Source organism: Zalophus californianus, chromosome 1 (assembly GCF_009762305.2).
Source record: "Zalophus californianus isolate mZalCal1 chromosome 1, mZalCal1.pri.v2, whole genome shotgun sequence".
In the NCBI taxonomy this organism is placed as follows: Eukaryota; Metazoa; Chordata; class Mammalia; order Carnivora; family Otariidae; genus Zalophus; species Zalophus californianus.
In genome coordinates this window covers 25,093,702-25,112,286 of record NC_045595.1, presented here as the reverse complement: position 1 = coordinate 25,112,286, position 18,585 = coordinate 25,093,702, and the positions used below count along the sequence as shown (strand labels likewise).

The window sequence follows — 18,585 nt, the reverse complement described above, 5'->3', positions numbered from 1 at the left end:
CCGCTACATATCTCAATTTCTTTTATTATCCTGGATTCAGAAGAATGTGGAATGTACTGTGTGTTATTACAGGTCTCATAAAAAAATATTAAAAGATTACCCATCAGTTGGCTCAGGTCATGATCTCAGGGTCCTGGGATCGAGCCCCGTGTCAGGCGCTGTGCTCAGTGCAGAGTCTGCTTGGGATTCTCTTTCCCTCTTCCCCTACCCCTTCCCTGCTTGTGCTCTCTCCCTAAAATAAATAAATAAAAAATAAAATCTTAAAAAAAAAAAGATCACCCATCAATATTAGTGGTAGTATCTTGAGACAAGTGAGGTACATAATACTGGGAACCTGTGAACTCCTCCGAGGGGGGCTGGTGAAATGAATGGGGCTGATGAAGCTCTTTTCCCTTCCTGGCAGATAATTTTAGAAAAGTATTCAGATTCCCCCACAAGGTAGTCTCCTCTGAAAAAAACCAACCATGTTGATGAATAAACTGAAATTTTCTGTGCGTTATTATTTGAATGCCCAAGGGGAAGCAGGTGAGTGCCCAGCACAGTGCCCAGAGAGCATGCCTGGCAGCCTGCGTGACTGAAGCTTGTATAGTTCTACCTTGCGTTCTTGCCATGTTTTTGTCTGGTTGTCGTTTTGGCTTTACATTTTTATGTAGAAATTTTGCCCAAACTTCACATAGCATTGTACTATTTCGTCAACAAAGCCTTGTGGTATTTTTTAAAAAATAGCGTCTGATAATCATAACAGCTATGAACATAACACGCTTATCTTGTAGTTTTATAATCTATAATGTGCTTTTATCCATGATCCTTGAGCCTTTTAATGAGATATGAATATTATCATATCCAGAGGAGGACCCTGAGGCTCAAGCAGGTTAAGCAGCTTGTCCAAGGTCACATAGTTCATTGCCAGCCTCCAGCCGGGGTCTTCTGCCCCCAGTGCTGGTGCTGTTTGCACTGTGAGAGAGAAAACCACCCCTGTTCTCAGGAGGCTGATGTCAGACTTGAGTGTAGAGTGATGTTTTTGGTGACAGTGTGCAGAGTTTACCATCCTATTACCATATAGACTTCTGTGAGCAGGTGTTTTTGCCGCTTTGATTTGGTGAACGAGCAGACGGTGGAGGTGGACCAGGCCACCGAAGGCACTGGGGTTGACCGAGGGCCTGGCACTGAGCTGTTGATGCCCAAAGGTCAAGATTCTCCTCTGTGCTGCGTGATGAGGCTGGCATCTGGGGGTGTCGTCCCCCCGAGGGGTCTTCTCCCTCTCGAGCACTGTGACTTTGCCAAATGTTTTTCACCTGGCTCCTCTCTAATTGCTGGAGAAAGGTGACATGGAGGTGCAACCACATAATCCAGGAAGCACAGTTTTCCTTGTCTCACCCTAGGAGACCAATTCTGTGTTCCTAGGACACAGCCACTGCATGTGTCTGAGACAGACAGGAGGGACCCGACAGCCATGTCATGATGTTGATATAGCAGGTGTTGGGTGAAAGGTTCTAGTCACAGAAGCTGGAGGCCACACACCTTTCTGTTTCTCCAGTGTGCCACACTCCCTACCACAGGGCCTCTGCACATGCTGTCACTTCTGCCCGGGATGCTTTTCCCTCTATCATTCTTCAGATCTCACAGATCTCATACAAAGGTCCACTTTTCTCCGAAAACCTTAACCATTGTACAAATATATACTTAGCCTGGATAAAATATCTATTTAACTCACAAGTGAGAAAACTAGAAGAATGAGCAAGAGATGCCTGGTTTTAAGAAATATTCAGGAGTGGGGTGCCTGGCTGGCTCAGGGGGTGGAGCATGTGACTCTTGATCTCAGGGTTGTGAGTTCGAGCCCCACGTTGGGTGTAGAGATTATTTAAAAATAAAATCTTTTAAAAGAAAAGTATTTAGGAAAATATATGTGTGTATTGACATACATGTATTCTCATATGTGTGTATATACAAATGTACACATATGTGTGTGTGTGTCTATGTATGTATATAGTCATGGGAAAACGTGGAGAAAAGAATGTTGAGATAAGACGGAGATATAAAACTGGTTAAGCTCCTACAGGAAAATAACACTGTAACCTTTGGAATTCTCTCTTACACCTGACAGGAATTATTTGCAACTTACCAGTCTTAACAAGTTAACATCCTAACTTTACAGAGTCTGGGCCCTCATCAAAAGTGAATAGTAAGTCAAACAAAATTACCTTCCCTGTAGGCAGGTGCAGGCTGTGGACTTTGAAAAGCCATGCTTTATTTCCTAGTTTTGGATAGTTTTTTAAGACAGTATTATATCTTGAGTGGCTAGCACAGTGCCTGACACAGGAGAAACCAGTGGCTATTTGTTGAATGAATGAACACATGGGGAGAAGGTTGGTTCCTCAGGCACACATGGGGCCGGGTGTTAAGTATGGAGATTGCCCTCCATTAGAGGTTGAGCCTCCACCTTCCCACTGGAGAGTTTGAGGTCAGAATGCAAGCTGTGTGCAGACCTAGGGGAGGCTGTGGTAGTAGAGCATTTACCCAAACAGGATTTGGGGCAATAAAAGGACATGTCAGAAATCCAGCAGTGAGACTAGGGTCTTAAGAACCAAGGAGAACTCAGAGATCAGGACAAAGGAAGGAAGGAAGGAAGGAAAGGAACTGGTGCTTCTGGTATTACCTAAAATATGCAGTTCGTTATAGGAAGGCCTTAGTCCACAGTCTGTCCCAAGTTTACCTCTCACCTGGCCTATATGGTGGTGTTATTACTCCTTCCTGGCCATGGCCAGAGTGTCACACAAACAGCTGTGGAGTCAGGTGCACTTGGATTTGCATTCAGGCTCTGCAGCTCATGAGCTGTGTAGACCTTGGCAAGGTACTGACCCTCCCTCAGCCTCAGTTTCCTTATTTATAACATTGGGATGCAGTCTAAGCAAATACCAAAGCCTCTGATACTCCAGACTTTGGGCTGTGTTGGCATTCAGAGGTTTGAAGTCCATTAGCCAACAATCAAAATAGCTCTACTGTTTACTTGTGTCTCTCAAAGAAGACCCAAGGGGGATTCTTTTTATACTCAAGAGCATCCCTGTAAGGGACTGCTCTCTCTCCTCTCATCCCCTTCTGTCTCCAGCTCACCCTTGCCTTGCAGGCACCCTAAACCTTCCCCTCTGCTCCAGAAGACTTTTCTCTTTTCCCTCACTCCTGATCTTCCCTTTTCTCTCCATACACCTGCTTCTCTGCCCTCTCATTAACTCAGTTTGCATACTGAAGGGAAGAGGATGGTGGATGGGGCAGAGTCCTTCCTTAGCCAGTGAACAAGAAGCTGGGTAGCCTCAGCTTTTAAAGAGTTCTTGCCCTTGATTCAGAAAGAAGAGCACCTCATAGTGTGGTCATGAGGATTAATTTGAAAGGAGTATATGTCGAGTTTCTGGCAGTTGGTGGACCTTGAGTAAATGGCAGCTCCTAGTATTGTTACAGAGGAGGATGCTCATTGGAGATGCTCACACAGCTGTGAAGTGATGAGCTGGGGTTGCAGTTCCTCTAGCTTGGCTCTGGTGCATAAATTCAGAGTGAGCACCACGCCAGGTGGGTTAGAACTCACCCAGGAGGTCAGGGTTGCTCCTAGGGAGTGGGGCAGGGACTGTGCTAGGGCTGGAGACCAAGGTCCAAAGGGCCCCAGCTGTCAGGCGCAGCCTAGCAGGAAGCCAGACAAACTGCGTTCTAGTCTTGAGTTGGGGTCTTGTGCCAAGTTTCCAAGATTGCAGGGCAGCCCATCAGAATGGGCTGGGTTTGATCCAGATCGGCCTGTCCTCTTGGCTACCAGGATCTTGCCATCCCTGCCTGCAGACCCTCAGGGGTTTTCTGGAAGAAAGGAGGCAGCTTTGACTCAAGGTGAGTGTCTGTGAAGTTTGGAGTCTGGTCAAGAGGATAGATAGCCTCTGAGAATAGAAATGGGGCGATGCTGTAGGCCCCCTGCAGACACCTGGTCAAATTCCCCACGTTGCATGGATTCTCTGATGCAGAGCTCACACTCAGCGTTCCCAGGGCCACTTTTCAGGTGACATTCAAGTGCTCCAGCAAGAAAAACTTAAGTGAGGAGGGAATGAAATGCTCTATGACCTTTCTCTTAGCTCTTCTCCTTTTAGGGAAAAAAAGCCTTTTTAAAAAAATTTTATTTATTTGTCAGAGAGGGAGAGAGAGCACAAGCAGGGGGAGTGGCAGGCAGAGGGAGAAGCAGGCTCCCCCGCTGAGCAGGGAGCCCGATGCAGGACTTGATCCCAGGACCCCGGGATCATGATCTGAGCTGAAGGCAGATGCTTAACCGACTGAGCCACCCACGCGCCCCAGAAAAAAAGCCTTTTTGTTTGCAGTTCAGATTAATTTTTTCGGAAAAGAACTACAGAAGGTATTTTGGCAGCCGCAGTGGAGCCATCCCAGAGGCCTGGGAGGTGGATGAGATCAGCAGCTGAACATTTCTCACGAGGGCCAGCAGAGGACACTCTTCACTCACATTCGGTGCCATCCTTCTGCTTGGCAAAGTTCTCTTGCGGAGGCTGGAATCCCGCTCTCTCCTGGAAAAGTCGGTCTTGGAAAATATTCACTATTTCGATATTACCAGCTATTTCTAAATTACCTCTGAGTCCTCAAGGAGTGGACTTTTCCCTTTAGAGCCACAGTGTCTGTGCTGTTATTTTAAGGGCACTGTGTGCTCTTGTCTGAACATCCAAAAGTCAGAAGAGGGAGATGCATTCTCTAAGGCACTGAGAGCACATGTTCAGACAGAAGCAGGCCAAGGGGGCACAAAGTGTTACATAAACACCAATTAATAAATACTTGGCTCCAGATGAGCCCTGCATGTCAGGCTTGTGATCCTCACACCTCTGCAGTCCAGGCCCTTCCTCCCATTGGTACAAAAATGAAAGAGACGATTAAAAAAGCAGAGCGTTCCCGGGCCAGCCCTAGAAGGGAACAACATTGGGACCTCCAAGGCACCATCTTCCCATGGGGACATTTTAATTCCTTCCAGTGGATTCTTTGTTTTCCTCCAACATAGTTTTAATCCTGCGAATGCAGGGTTAATAATAATGATAGGTAACACTTTATGTCTTCTTACCATTTGCTGGGCACTGTGCTAAGTGCTTTTAGGAGTGTTTGCTTATTGAACCCTCTTAAAATATTAAGAGGCGAGGGAAGTGCTGGGGCTTCTGAGGCTTTGTGAGGGTCAGACACTTGCTGAGGGTCACTTAGCTGCTGAGGGAAGATCCAGATTTGGCCCTGCACAGGTGTGCCCAGACCTACCCATCACCCATTTGTTGAGTCCTAATTATATGCTGGACAATGTGGTGCAGACGCAGCATGCAGCACCTCTCTGGCTAATTTTAGTTTTGAATGTGTTTTTTGATAACTTGAAAGCTGAAAGAAGGAAAGCAAGAAGGAAGGAAAGAGCCAGCCCTCAGGGAACCTACATCAGAGAGTGGAGACCCTAAGGGGCCCTGCATTCCTTGGAAGGTCTCTTCCTCAGAGGCCACCAGGAGGGAGGTTGTAGGTATAGGGGGAGGTCGGCGGGCCCGGCTCCATTTCCCCCTTCCCTTCTTTTTGAGCAACTCTTGTTTCCACCAGGTTTATGTCTCGGGTTTTGAGTATGATCAGATTTGACACGTGGTTCTGCTGCTGAAAAGAACAGAGCAAAGCTTCAGTGTAGTAGCTTGGAGCTAAGGGCATGCCTGCAGCAACATCCACCTACGTCCCCTGGGCCCCCCCATCTTCCAGCTCTCTTCCCACTGGCTTCTTCGCTTCTGCCCCCCTCCTGGCTCTTGCCAAGCTTCCGTGTTGCAGGAGAACCGGCGGAGTCCAAGCTCAGCTTCCCTGACCTGCTACCATGCTGCGTGCTCTCCTTGTGGCCAGGTTCCTCCTTGGGGAGGTGGGATGTTAACTGAATCTGCCCACCAAGGTGTTGGGTGGGTTATATAAGATGATGATGAACCTGTTTTAAACATCACTGAGCAGATTTCCTTCGGGGAGAGGACAATAAAAAGGAACAGACCGCTGGTACACGCAGCATGATGGATGAATCTCCATGTACTGTGCCCAGTGAGAAAGACATAAAAGCCCACTCGTGGTATGATCCCACTTACATGACATCTTGGAAAAGGCGAAATTACAGGAACAGAAAACAGATCAAGGTTACCAGGAGCTGGGGGTGGAAAGGAGGTTATGACTACAAAGGAGCAGCACGAGGGGGCTTTTTCCTGGTGATGGAACAGCTCTCTGTTTTCCTTGTGGTGATGGTCATACACCTGTGAGTGCCAAAATTCACAACTGCACATCAAAAAGTGAATTTCTATGTAAAAGTGTATTTTAAAAAATAAATTAATAAAACTAAATACAGGCTGCCGGGCAGGAACATGGAATAAATTGACATTGCTCAGCAGCAGGTTGGGCTTGCCCTGGTTTTACAGGTGTGGAAACTGAGGCTCAGGACGCTGGGAAATGGTGGAGAGATTTCTTTTTCTTCTCTTCTGTCTCTCTGCCTCAGCCCCTCCAGGCGCTGGGTGCTGCTCTGGGAGCTGAGGATCAAGTCCTCAGGAGGCTGGATTGCTCTCCGCCCCCACAGAACTCACTTTCTGGAATTCTGGGAAACAGACGGGGAATAAGGACATCTAAGAGCCGTGTGGAAGGGAGGGTCAGGGTGCCATGGGGGCCAGAGCAGCATCAGGGTAGAGGGCCTTAAAGGAGTGGTGCTGAGGGCTGAGGTTCCGGAGGAGGAGAGGACTGTGCACAGTCTTGCTGGGGGAGGGGAGAGGGTGAGCTGTGGCCAGCTGTGGGCAGCTGTGGCTGGTCCCCGGCCGGACCACGGGGAGGCTGGCATCTTTAAACACGTGAAAATTCATTCTGAGGGCATTGGGAAGCCTTTGCAGTGAAGCAGGGCTGATCCCAGATCTATCCATCTCCAAACAGCAAGCCAGGTCCACAGCCCGCACTTCCTGCCTTGCTGGGGGAGCCTTAGAGTTGTTCGGGGACGCCCCCAGTTTGTGCGTATGTGTGTTTTTTTTTTTTTTTTGTTACATCTAATCCACTCTGCTGGTGATTCATGCATCCCTCACAGACTCCAGTGCCCAAATACAATCTGTTATTAAGTTGCTTCTGGCACAGCCTGGGGGCATTTGTAACTGCACAGTACTTCATGGCTGAGGCTCTTTGGGAAACCAGAAATAACTTTCCCTCCCCTTGCCTTTATGTCCCACTTGTCAGCCCATATAACCACCTGGGGTTATCTTGGTCCTTCACTTGGTTATTTGTTATGGGTCTGCACTCCTCCCCTACTTGCTAGCCAGTATCTGGTACCTAGGAACTCTCAGGTAGGGTTTGTGAAATGCACGAGGGGAGGGACCAAGAAGGAGGAAAGTGGTGGTTCTCAGCTCCGGGTCCTCCCCTGCACACACTCCTCTTCTCAGAATCTGTTTCCTCGTCTGCCTTTACAAAGTAGCTTGCCCTGAGCTCTCGCTGCCCATCGTGTGCGTCTGGGGAGTGCCCCTGGAGACGAGTCGAGGTGTCAGAGCTGGCCCGGGGCTCCCAGGAGCGGTGACTACATCGCGTCATCAGAGCACGATGCCCTGCTGTGAGGCATGTGCTGTCCTGGCTGCCCCACAGTCAAGGACTGTACCAGAGTTATCGTGCTTTTCTAGGCTCATGTGTATTTGAATTTAAATTCAGGTATTTGTATTAGAAGATTTCTTTATGTTTCTTGGTTTTTCTTCAGAAGCATTCATAGGCTTCCTTTGAAAAAATTACCCAACTTTGCTCCAAAAGAACTATATTTCTCATAACATTTTGGATTTCTGCAATTGGGGTGGGGGGGAGGGTGAACTAATGTTGCTTTTGCTGACAGCAGGTGAAGGGGGGTAACTGGTCACTACGGGGGCCACCGAGGAGTCTTGAAGGATCGGTTTTCATGTGGAAGGTCAGACTCACCTCCGTGTTTTCTTTTTCTTCCCCTCTTAATTCCACTCTAAGAGCCAAACTAATCCAAAATATTATCCTTTCCTCCACGGCCCCTTGGTGTTTTGAAATCTGTCAGAGTCTAGGAGAAGAATATTCACTTGGTTAGAGTTCAACTTTGGCAGTTAAAAATGAAATTCATAATACAGAAATGGAAAATACACAAAGGGATTTTTAGAAAAGTTCTAGGGGGGCCTGGATGGCTCAGTTGGTTGTGTTTGACTCTTGCTTTCTGTTCAGGTCATGATCCCGGGGTCATGGGATGGGGCCCTTTGTCGGGCTCCAAGCTTAGCGTGGAGTCTGCTGGAGATTCTCTTTTTCCCTCCCCCTCTGCCCCTCCCCCAGCCCGTGCTGCCAGTATGCACATACGCGCACTCTCTCTCTCTAAAACAAATAAACCTTAAAAAAATAAAGTTAAAAAAGTAATACCACTATTGCTATTATAGTGCTTTCATTATCTTTTTTTTAATCATGTGAGTTTACTCGTTATGTAACTCTATAGTGTATTTTTAAATTTACTATTTTAATATAATCATTTGCCTATGACACTGGCACATTAGAAAATCACAGCTAAGGGGCTCATCTCCTCCCACCCTGTCACGTACCCAACCACCTACCTATCATGTGTCTGTGTACTCTCTGACTGACTGTCCCTCATGGATTGAGGGCCTCCTGTGTGAGGAACAGCATTAGGTTCTAGGAAAACAGTGATCAATGAGGCAGGCAGGATCCCTGCCCGGAGAGAGGTAGTGTTATTTGGTGGAACTGGAGCATAAAGAACCCAGAGGAAGATAGCAGACCATGGGTCCCACGGGCAATACATGTGTGCTTGCAGGCCACTGGGGTGGTGGTGGCCCAGTCTCTGTGGCTGTCCTGCGTTGATGGAGTCTCTCCACATTGGGATGCTGGTTTGAACACTGGATTTAGAGTTTCCCCATGGAAAAGGCATCCAGTCGATGCTCAGGACTGGGGGACCCCTCTGTCTGGGGTTCACAAAGGGCTTTATGTTCACATGTGTCCAGGTCCGCTGTTGAACTGGGACAGTCAGAGAAGGAGACGTTGAACCTGACCTGGCTTGCTGAGCTGCAAAAGGGCAGTGCCACAAATGCAGCCTTCTCGGATGCTGGAAATTAAGGCCTTATGTGTGGCATCCCAGGCCACTATTGGAGGCAGAGTGAGGTTTTCAGAGGGGTTTCCTAGAAAGCTTTATGACCACAGCAAAATCTGAAAGGATGTACCCCAGGCCAGAGGTGACCAAATCTGCATGTGTCAGGGACCAGGCAGGCACCTAAAACCAGTGGCCCGGGCAGTGCAAGGGTCAGTGTAGGGAGAGGGAGAGACCCCCAGACCCCACACCCACCTGAAAGGGGCATCTGCCACTCAGCCCCAGCTGATCATTGTCATATGTGGGGACACGGGCCCTGTGTGACATGCAGCTGAAGCTACCTGATTTTCAAATGAAATCCTCTAGCTTTTTAAATGTTGGAAGCTACCTCAAAAAAAAAGGGGGTCACCTTGTGGGTCATATAAAATATATCAGCAATCTGCCTATTTATGACTTACACCCAAAATTTAACTTCGAGGTTAAATTGTGATTTTTTAAAAAGATTTTATTTATTTATTTGACAGAGAGAGACACAGCGAGAGAGGGAACACAAGCAGGGGGAGCAGGAGAGGGAGAGGCAGTCTTCCCGCGGAGCAGGGAGCCTGATGCGGGGCTCGATTCCAGGACCCTGGGATCACGACCTGAGCCGAAGGCAGATGCTTAACGACTGAGCCACCCAGGCACCCAAAATTGTGATTTTTATTGTTTACTTTTTACATTTTTATTTTGTGTGTTTTTATAATGAGCATGCAATATTTTTATAAGCAAGAAAAAAGAAGGAAACATCTTTATAACCCAAAGGGCTACTTATCTTTTAATTCTTGTTCGTGCTAGGGGCGCCTGGGTGGCTCAGTCATTAAGCGTCTGCCTTCGGCTCAGGTCATGATCCCAAGGTCCTGGGATTGAGCCCCGCATCGGGCTCCCTGCTGTGAAGGAAGCCTGTTTCTCTCTCTCCCGCTCCCCCTGCTTGTGTTCCCTCTCTCGCTGTGTCTCTCTCTGTCAGATAAATAAATAAAATCTTTAAAAAAATTCTTGTTCATGCTCTCTGGACAGGTAGAGATGATCGGGTTGTCTGGATTGTGGGGGTGGCTGTTGGAGCTTTGGTTTAGGGAACAGGAAAGAAGACCGCTATCCAAGAGGTCCCAGAGGCTGCTGATTCAGGCAGCTGGTGGGGGCCTGGTGCCTGTTATGTGCTGGGCACCATCCTCTGTGTACTGTATCCTTATTCATTCCATCGTTCATTTCCTCATTCATTCATTCATTCACCAGATATATGTTGAGCACCTATGGGTGTTGAGCACCGTTCTACCCCCAGGATATAGCAGTGAGCAAAGTAGACAAAAATCCCCACCCTTGTGGGACTTGAGTGGGGGAAACCAACAAGAAATGATAAATAATAGGATGGGTCTGATGGTGATAAACACCATAGGAAACAGGCAGGGGTGGGGGAGAGCGAGGCTGCGGAGGGCTGCGGTTTCCAATAGGGTGATCTGGGAGAGTCCTACTGAGAAGAGACCCAAAGGAAGAGTTTTACTCCATTACACATGTATTGCTTGCTTACTGTGGCAGGAACTGTGTTAGGCACTTGGAGGGTCTCCTGGGAACATTCCCATTTTGTGATAGTCTTCCTTCTACAAACTTAGAAACAAAAGCTTAAGTTTTTTGGTTGCATGCGACAGAAATACAGTGCACACTTGTTTAAATTTAAAAAATAAAGGACTCAATTGGCAAATCCAGTGATAGTTCTGCCTTCAGGCATGGCTAGATCCAGGTGGCTATTCTCTGTCACCAGGAATCCATCTCTCTCCATCTCCCACTCTACTTTCTCCAAATTAGCTTACATCGCAGATCGGCTCTCTGACCAAGATGCCTGCACAATTCCAAGTTTCCACCCCATCAGCTCAACTCTTGCACTAGAGGACCGCATCTCTTTTCTTTAACTCCAGCAAGTCTCAGGTTTCCCTCTCATTCTTCCAGGCCAGGTCACATGCCCATCTTGGGAGCCTAGGGTCGGCCCTTCCTGAGGAGGTTCTTCAACAGAAGATCAGGGTGCCATTGGCAGAAGAAGGGGGACAGAATGCTGGGCAGTAAGAAACAGCAAATGTCCATGCTAATAACACTTGCCAGGGCTGAAAAAAGCCTGAAAATGGGGATACCTCCCAGGGCCCCAGGATGTCACCAACAGACGATATGACCTTGAGCCAGCTCTTAGTTTTCCAGTGTCTAAATGAGGGTGGTAGACTGGCTGGTTCTCTGAGGATCCTTCTAGCTCTTAATCTGTTTGAGTTTTAGGCACATTAGTGGAAAACAGATACTATTTCATTAAATTACTGGGTTTGAAACAATACAGCCTTATGGATCCTGCTGAAACACATGGGTGTCCCCCCCGCCAACAACTAGCTTTTTTGACGAATTGCTGAGGAAGCTGTGGGGAACGTAAGACTTGCCTCTGCTCGAGCCATGTCATCTCCTGGTGGCACCCACTTACAGCTTTGGCCATATGCATGCAAGGAAGCTTCGTAAACTTTTTATTCTGGTGGTGGGAAATGAACTCATTGCCATGACTTTCATGCTCCAAAGGCCAGAATGGCAGACTGGAAGATTTACCCTGGCTTCGCCTCCCAGCTTGAACTTGTGAGCAGGCCATAGTTTAAACAACACATGACTATCAATGGCTGTGGGGAAAACCAGCTGTGTGGATGTCAGCATGAGTTTCCAAGACACCAATTAGATGTCTCAGTCCAGAATTCTGTTCGAATGGTTATGTCTCATCTCTCCTGTTAGACAAATACCAGTGTATTTCTCCAGGAAGATAGGGAGGGATGACAGGGATTGCTCCTTGGTGACTGTGCTGGGTGACTTACTCTTGCTGTTCATGAGTTGTCTATGGGGCCAGTGTCTGTGCTACATGGTGGGCGACTTGGCCATGACTCATCTCCAAGCTAGAAGCCATGTACCACCCTTCCAGAGGTGGAAGGATTGGCTCTGTGAGTCTTGGGCTGAGCAATGCAGTGCGGGGGGCAAGAGCCCTGGGGCCCAACTGATTTGGTTCAAAGCCCGGCAATGTTGTTTCCTGGCTGTGTGACCTGGGACAAGTTACCTGAGCTCTCTGAGCCTCAGTTTCCCCCTCTGTAAAGCTGAACAATAATAGCACCTACTCATAGAGTGTTCTCATGATTAAATAGGAGAACACATGTCAGGTTCTGGTCAGTCAGAATAGTGACTAATGGTGAAGGTGGAGGTGTCATTCCAACGCAGCCGTGGACAAACAGGAGACAGAGCGGTGTCGCATTTATAACGGCTGACACACGTTGTGCTTATATGACAGGCCCAGACACTTATGTGACAGACACTGTTCTAAACTCTTCTAAGGACATTAGCTCAGCTGGATAATGTGATCATTCATGTGAGCTCAGGTGGGTACTGTTGTCATAGTCATTTTGCTGAGGAGGGAACTGAAGCACAAAGAGTTAAGTAACTTGCCCAAAGTCACACAGCCAGTGAGTGGTCGATGTGGGATTTGAACCAGGCAGCTGGCTCTAGGGTCCTTGTTCTCACCACTACGCTTTACAGTCTCACTAAAATAATAAGAGGGACACAGAGCTTCCTATGGGTCAGGAAATGTTCCAAGCACTCTCTATATAGATTGGCTCGTTTAACCCTCACAGCCCACCCTCTGAAGTGATTGCTGTTATTCTCCACATTTTGTGGATGAGGAAGCCCCAGCCGCCATCAAGAGGTAAGAGCATGAATGGAGTTCACATCCGGATTAGTTGGGTGATTTAAGACAGGGAAGCTGACCTTGCTGAGCCTTGGGGTTGCTGTGGGGTGACCAGGGACTGATGACAAGCACTGCGTGCAGACCTGGCCTGGAGCAGAGCTTCTCTGGAGGCTGGCTGTTGAACTGTTAGTGAGAGGGCCTGGCTCTGGGACCCCAGCTCCGTTCCTTGTCTTGAGCTGCTCCTGGTAGCTGGAAGAGGGCTGAGAGCTCTTCGAAAGGTGTGGCTTCTTAGGGGAAGAGGTCTTTGAAGAGATGTCTCTGCCCCCAGCTAGGCCCTGTCTGGCACGAGGGCAGAGCTTGGCTCCACCGCAGATCCTGTGTCTGGTCTCGAAGGTGACAGTTCTGCCCCCTGGAAGGCAGAGAGACTATGAAGCTGTCCCAGCCACTTGGGGGCAAACTGTCTCCAAGGTCTGGGTCTTGGTTTGTTTAGCTGCGAAATGGAGTGAGTGTGGGATGGAAGCATGCAATTAAAAGCACCAAATCCAGAAAATTCCATATTTTCACAATGTGGAATAAGCAAGTCTTCTTGCCTGTGTGTTGCCTAATGAACACGTAGAACTTTGCAAGGCACTTTTCCAGTAGCTAGCTAGTCCCTATTGTTGGCTGTGTGAGCTGAGCCTAGTTCCTCCCTCGGAAGCAACACCAAAAGCTGTATCCTCATCACTAAGCCCATGTTTGTGGTTCATTTTGTCAAATTAATTATTATAAAGGTGAAATCCTGGGTCATTTTAATGTTCTTGGGAAATGCTGCCAAATTACCCTGTGGAAATGTTATATCAGTTTATACATTTGCAATTGTGAAGCAAAATGTTTCTCTACATTCTTTTTTTTTTTTTAAGATTTTATTTACTTATTTGACAGAGAGAGACACAGCGAGAGAGGGAACACAAGCAGGGGGAGTGGGAGAGGGAGAAGCAGGCTTCCCACCGAGCAGGGAGCCTGATGCGGGGCTCGATCCCAGGACCCTGGGACCATGACCCGAGCCAAAGACAGATACTTAACTGACTGAACCACCCAGATGCCCCTATTTATTTTTTGAGAGAGAGAAAGAGAGAGCGCTGGGGGAGGGGCAGAGGAAGAGAGAGAGGAGAATCCCAAGCAGACTCCCCCCTGAGCACGGAGCCCAACACGGGGCAGATCCCACGACCCCAAGATCACGACCCAAGCCGAAATCGAGAGTCAGACACCTAACCGACTGAGCCGCCCAGGTGTCCCAACGCCTTGGCATTTTTGTTGAATAAACTTTAGGCTTATTTTGATAAATCAATCTTTTTGGAGAAGCCATATTGCCTAGAGAGAAGAGTACTGAATTTGGGGTCCCACTGACCACTCTCATGTCCCCCTGCCCTCAGCAGTGTGTGTGTGGACTGTGCTGTTTGCTGGCTTTGTTCAGCCCTCGAGTCGATGCCTCCACGCTGTGGACACACTTTTTGTTTTGAGCGTCAGGCTGGGGAGTGGTATAAAGGCAGCGAGAGCATGAGGGCTCTTCATCTTCTGCTGGCACCAGCACCGTTGAATGGGCGACTTTAGTTAATAATAGCCGGCATTAATCTGTATGTCCTTTACATGCTTGGCTCTACTTAATCTCACAACAGTTCTAGAAAGTGTAAAATTTTAGCATTATCCTTGTTTTTCGTATTCTAAAACATAGGTTCCCAGAGGCCAAACCCTTTGCTTAGCATCCCCAGGTAGGGCGTGCCAGAGCCAGAACTCAGACAGCCCTGCCAGGTGAGGTTGACTACCCACTCCTCAGTTCTGTACAGCTTCTCCGTGAGCCCCATCTCCCTCTCAGCCTTTATATTAGTCTGGTCCAAATGCAAGCAGGGGCCTGGGGAACCCCCAGTTGATTCTCAGTCTTGTAAAGACTTGAGCAAGTTGGGAGCAGGTAAAAACACACGTTTCTATGGGGCTGTGTCCCTGCATCAGGGCTCCCAAGAGTGGGGAGAGCATCTTTGCCTGGGCGACAATGGGCGGTTGCCATGGTGGCAGCTATAGCAACGCTGAATGCGATATGGCCTGTTCCCACTGGAGCCCAGCTGGTGAGCTGGAAGAGGAGCTGCCCTAGAGGATGGCTGGGGGCTTGCTCTGACCCATGCATCGGGACCATGGTTGATAGAAATATTTGATAAGCAGCACATCACTGATCAACACGGCTCATATTTTCCCTCTTCAGTTTGGTGGCTTTTGTGGATTAGGTGGCCAGAAGATCCCTTAGACAGTGTGGCAGGACTCAGGGGCCGAGAGCAGGCATCCTGCAATCGAGTGGTCTGGCTCTGACCTTTAGCAGCCATGGAGCATTTCCAAGTCTAACCTCTCAGTGCCACAGCCTTCTTCTGTGATGGCCCTTCTTTTCCGGGCACCCATGACAATTAAATGAACTAATCCACATAATAAACATAGCACTAATAGCATTATTATTATTATTGAAATATATTACCCTGTCTTACTCAGAATTTCTCTTACCCTGAGGAATTGTCTTGCTCAGAATTACTCTCTCTCACCCAGGGTTTTGGGGGTGACTTGCTGTTTGTCATAGTGATGAAATAACCTCAGTTTGGATGGTGCCCTTAGCATTACCTTTTCATTTTTCTCCATCTATGCTGACGTGGTCCCACCCCCACCACCATATTCACTGACAGTTTGGGAATAAACATGTTTTGTTGTGTGGCCCCAGTCACTGCCAAAAACAGCATTCATGAGCTTCCAATTACCTTGGAGACTGTGGTAGGTCCTATCAGAAAGTCAATAAACTGCTTTAAGCGATGCTGGCTAATTTAAGAATTTTTGGTGTTTTTAACTGAGCTAGAATCAACAGAACATTTGTTAGAGATGCCCATTTCTGAATCCTAATTTTTAGGATTGTGATTTTCATTTTGGAGGCGTTAGGCCACCTACATACTGATTTTTTTATTAGCTTCTGATCAATATAGTATTAATTAATTAATTAATTTGAGAGAGAGAGCATGAGCAGAGGGAGGGGCAGAGAGAGAGGGAGAAGCAGACTCCTCCCGCTGAGCAGGGAGCCTGACTCGGGGCTCCATCTCAGGACCCTGAGACCACGACCTGAGCCAAAGTCAGATGCTCAACTGACTGAGCCACCCAGGTGCCCCTGATCAATATATTACTGAATAAAGTGTGAAGACTTTCCTCTGCCCCACCCTGGGTAAAAAACCTTCATAGAATGCCTGTTAGATAGAAGCTAGCAAAGTATGGTGTCTGTAAATATAATTTTTGAGTTAGAGCTTTCCAGGATTTGAAAAACATGAATTTATCTCCTTCCTTTTTGTTTCTGATTTGTATACAGTTTGATAGAATAATTCCAAAGACTTCTCTTACTTTTCTTTTTAAGACAAAAATTGGAAAGAGAACTCAGGGTGATTTTTTAAAAACACCTTCTAAGGGCTGTTTATTTCATTCAGATCCCTTTAAAACATAAAGAAAACTCAGCCTTTAAAATTTTTAAACTAAAATTATACTTTTATCAAAGTAACATGCACACAGTAAAAATATACCAGTGAATCTGCATGGATTTCTATTTGCTGATGTAGAAAAACCAACACATAATACTAATCTCTGATCATTATTATTATATTGTTATTTTTAAAGTCCAATTGAAAAAAATTTAAACAGAAAGTCCAATTGCACTTCATGTAAAGAGGAACCAACCAATAACATTGGCTCTGGGCCTAGCACATAGTAAGCATTTCGGTTTCCATTTTCTTTTCTCTGTTGTCACTTCTTCCTCAATGGTTTTAACATCTGTTCCGCTGTTTTCTGGAGGCAGACTGCCTGGGTTTCAATCCTGGCTCTGCCACCTACTGGCTGTCTGATTTTGGACAAGTCGCTTAACCTCTCTGAGCTTCAGTTTCCTCATCTGTAAAGTGGGAATAATAAAAGTATTTACTTATAAGATTGTTTTGAGGGTTAAATAAGTTAATATTTATTAAGCACTTAGTATCTGGCACATGATAAGCATTTTTTTTAAGTAAACCCTTAAAAACATGACCTCCGTGATAGAGAGATTGAGGATTCTCTTGGTCCATAAGTAAAAGGTTATTGGTGCCAGTAATTTGTGATGACCATGACCTGATCCCACATCTGTGGAATTGAGGGGCCAGAGGCTGTCATCAGTGGAGAGTCAGTTTTTCATTTCAGATAAGGGGAGAGTGCCTCTCAGTGTTGGGTCAGGGAAGGTTGGGTACGTACAAGGAGTCCTAGTTAGAAAAACACACACTCGGGAAAGAACAGCCTCTCCCCAGGCAAAACTTTAGAAAAACAACAATCTGCTCCTCCTTGATTAAAGGGTAGAAAACTAATTATCCTTTCCGGAGGGACGTGAGGCCTCTCTCTGCCGGACTGTGACCTGGAGGTGCAGGATGTGGATTTCCTTAGGATGTAATGAAGGCTTTCCCATTGAAAATGTGCCATAATTCAGATGGATGCAGGTGGGGAGCAGGAGAATGATCCCCTTGCTTTTAAAAGTGACCCCTAAACGCTTTAGAAACGTGGCCTGCAGGTCAGCACTTTGAGAATAGGAAATAATAATTTTCCTAAATTGGATTTCCAGAAGACCTCTGTGACAAAACATCCTTTTAAAAATATTCTGTAATTTCTGCTAATTAGACCAGCTTATAGTTAGCTTGAATGGTGAGATTTGGTGTTGCCAATGAGAAGCCATTCAATCCACTGATGATATAGATCTGAATGCCAATGAGGAGTAACTGGAAAACGCGTTATTTCCATGCTGAATAAATGCCAAGTAGTGTTAATTATAGTTTCTTTAGTCAAGGGAAGGGAATGAAACATTCCATCTTGGGATAATTTGTGTATGAGTTTCCTCACTGTCTTCCATACCATCCTATTAAGGATGCAAAGTTCCTGTTGACCTGTCCTGTTTGACTGGAGATGTTAAGAAAGTTCAAAAAAGTCTTGCAAATATTTATTGAGCATCTGTCATGTGCTAGGTGTCCAGAAGGTGGGACTAAAACATTAAAAAAACCAATGAAGGGGGTGCCTGGGTGACTCAGTCAGTTAAGCATCCAACTCATGATTTCAGCTCAGGTCATGATCTCAAGGTCATGGGATCAAGCCCCACTTTGGGCTCTGTGCTCAGCGGAGAATCTGCTGGAGATTCTCTCTCTCCCTCCCCCTCTATCCCCCACCTCCATGCTTGCTCACTCTCTCTCTCAAAAAAAAAAAAATCTTAAAAAAAAAGATGAAGTGCTCACCTTAGGGAGCTCTTATTTTAATGACTTCGGTGGACTGGCCAATATCTAAGATCCTTGTCAACTTAGATTTTCTACGGACATTGCTTCTGGGTAGTCTTGAGACAAGCCCCTCTCAGCTCTGTCCCCAACTCCATTCACTTTATCCTGTCAAATCATCTGGGACCCCTGCTTTGCTGAATTCACTGGGTGTTTCTCCATCCCCTACTTACTGATACAGTTGGGCACTCCCTGCCTGAAACACTTTCTTACCTGGCTTCTGGAATGCTCCTCTCCCTTGGTTCTCCTCTCACTGAAGTGGGGCTCCTCCTTAGTTTAAAGGCTGATGCCTCTTGAATATACTCTTCAATTTCTTGTATCCAACTGCTTACTCTAATCTCCATTTCGAGATCCATACAAATACAGATGATCTGTCTGCTTTTGATTTTGGTCCCCTAGTCTGTTCCTCCAATAGGTCTTTTTTTTTTTTGATTTTGTTCTTGAGAATTCTTATACTTTCT

The 18,585-nt window shown here is 46.8% G+C and overlaps 1 protein-coding gene across 5 annotated transcripts in view; it reads left to right on the top strand.

Annotated features, from left to right (window-relative positions):
- The window catches only part of ARHGEF3 (Rho guanine nucleotide exchange factor 3), a 308,196-nt gene that overhangs the window by 68,939 nt on the left and 220,672 nt on the right, over nucleotides 1-18,585 (top strand). The gene's annotated exons all lie outside the window — the stretch shown is intronic.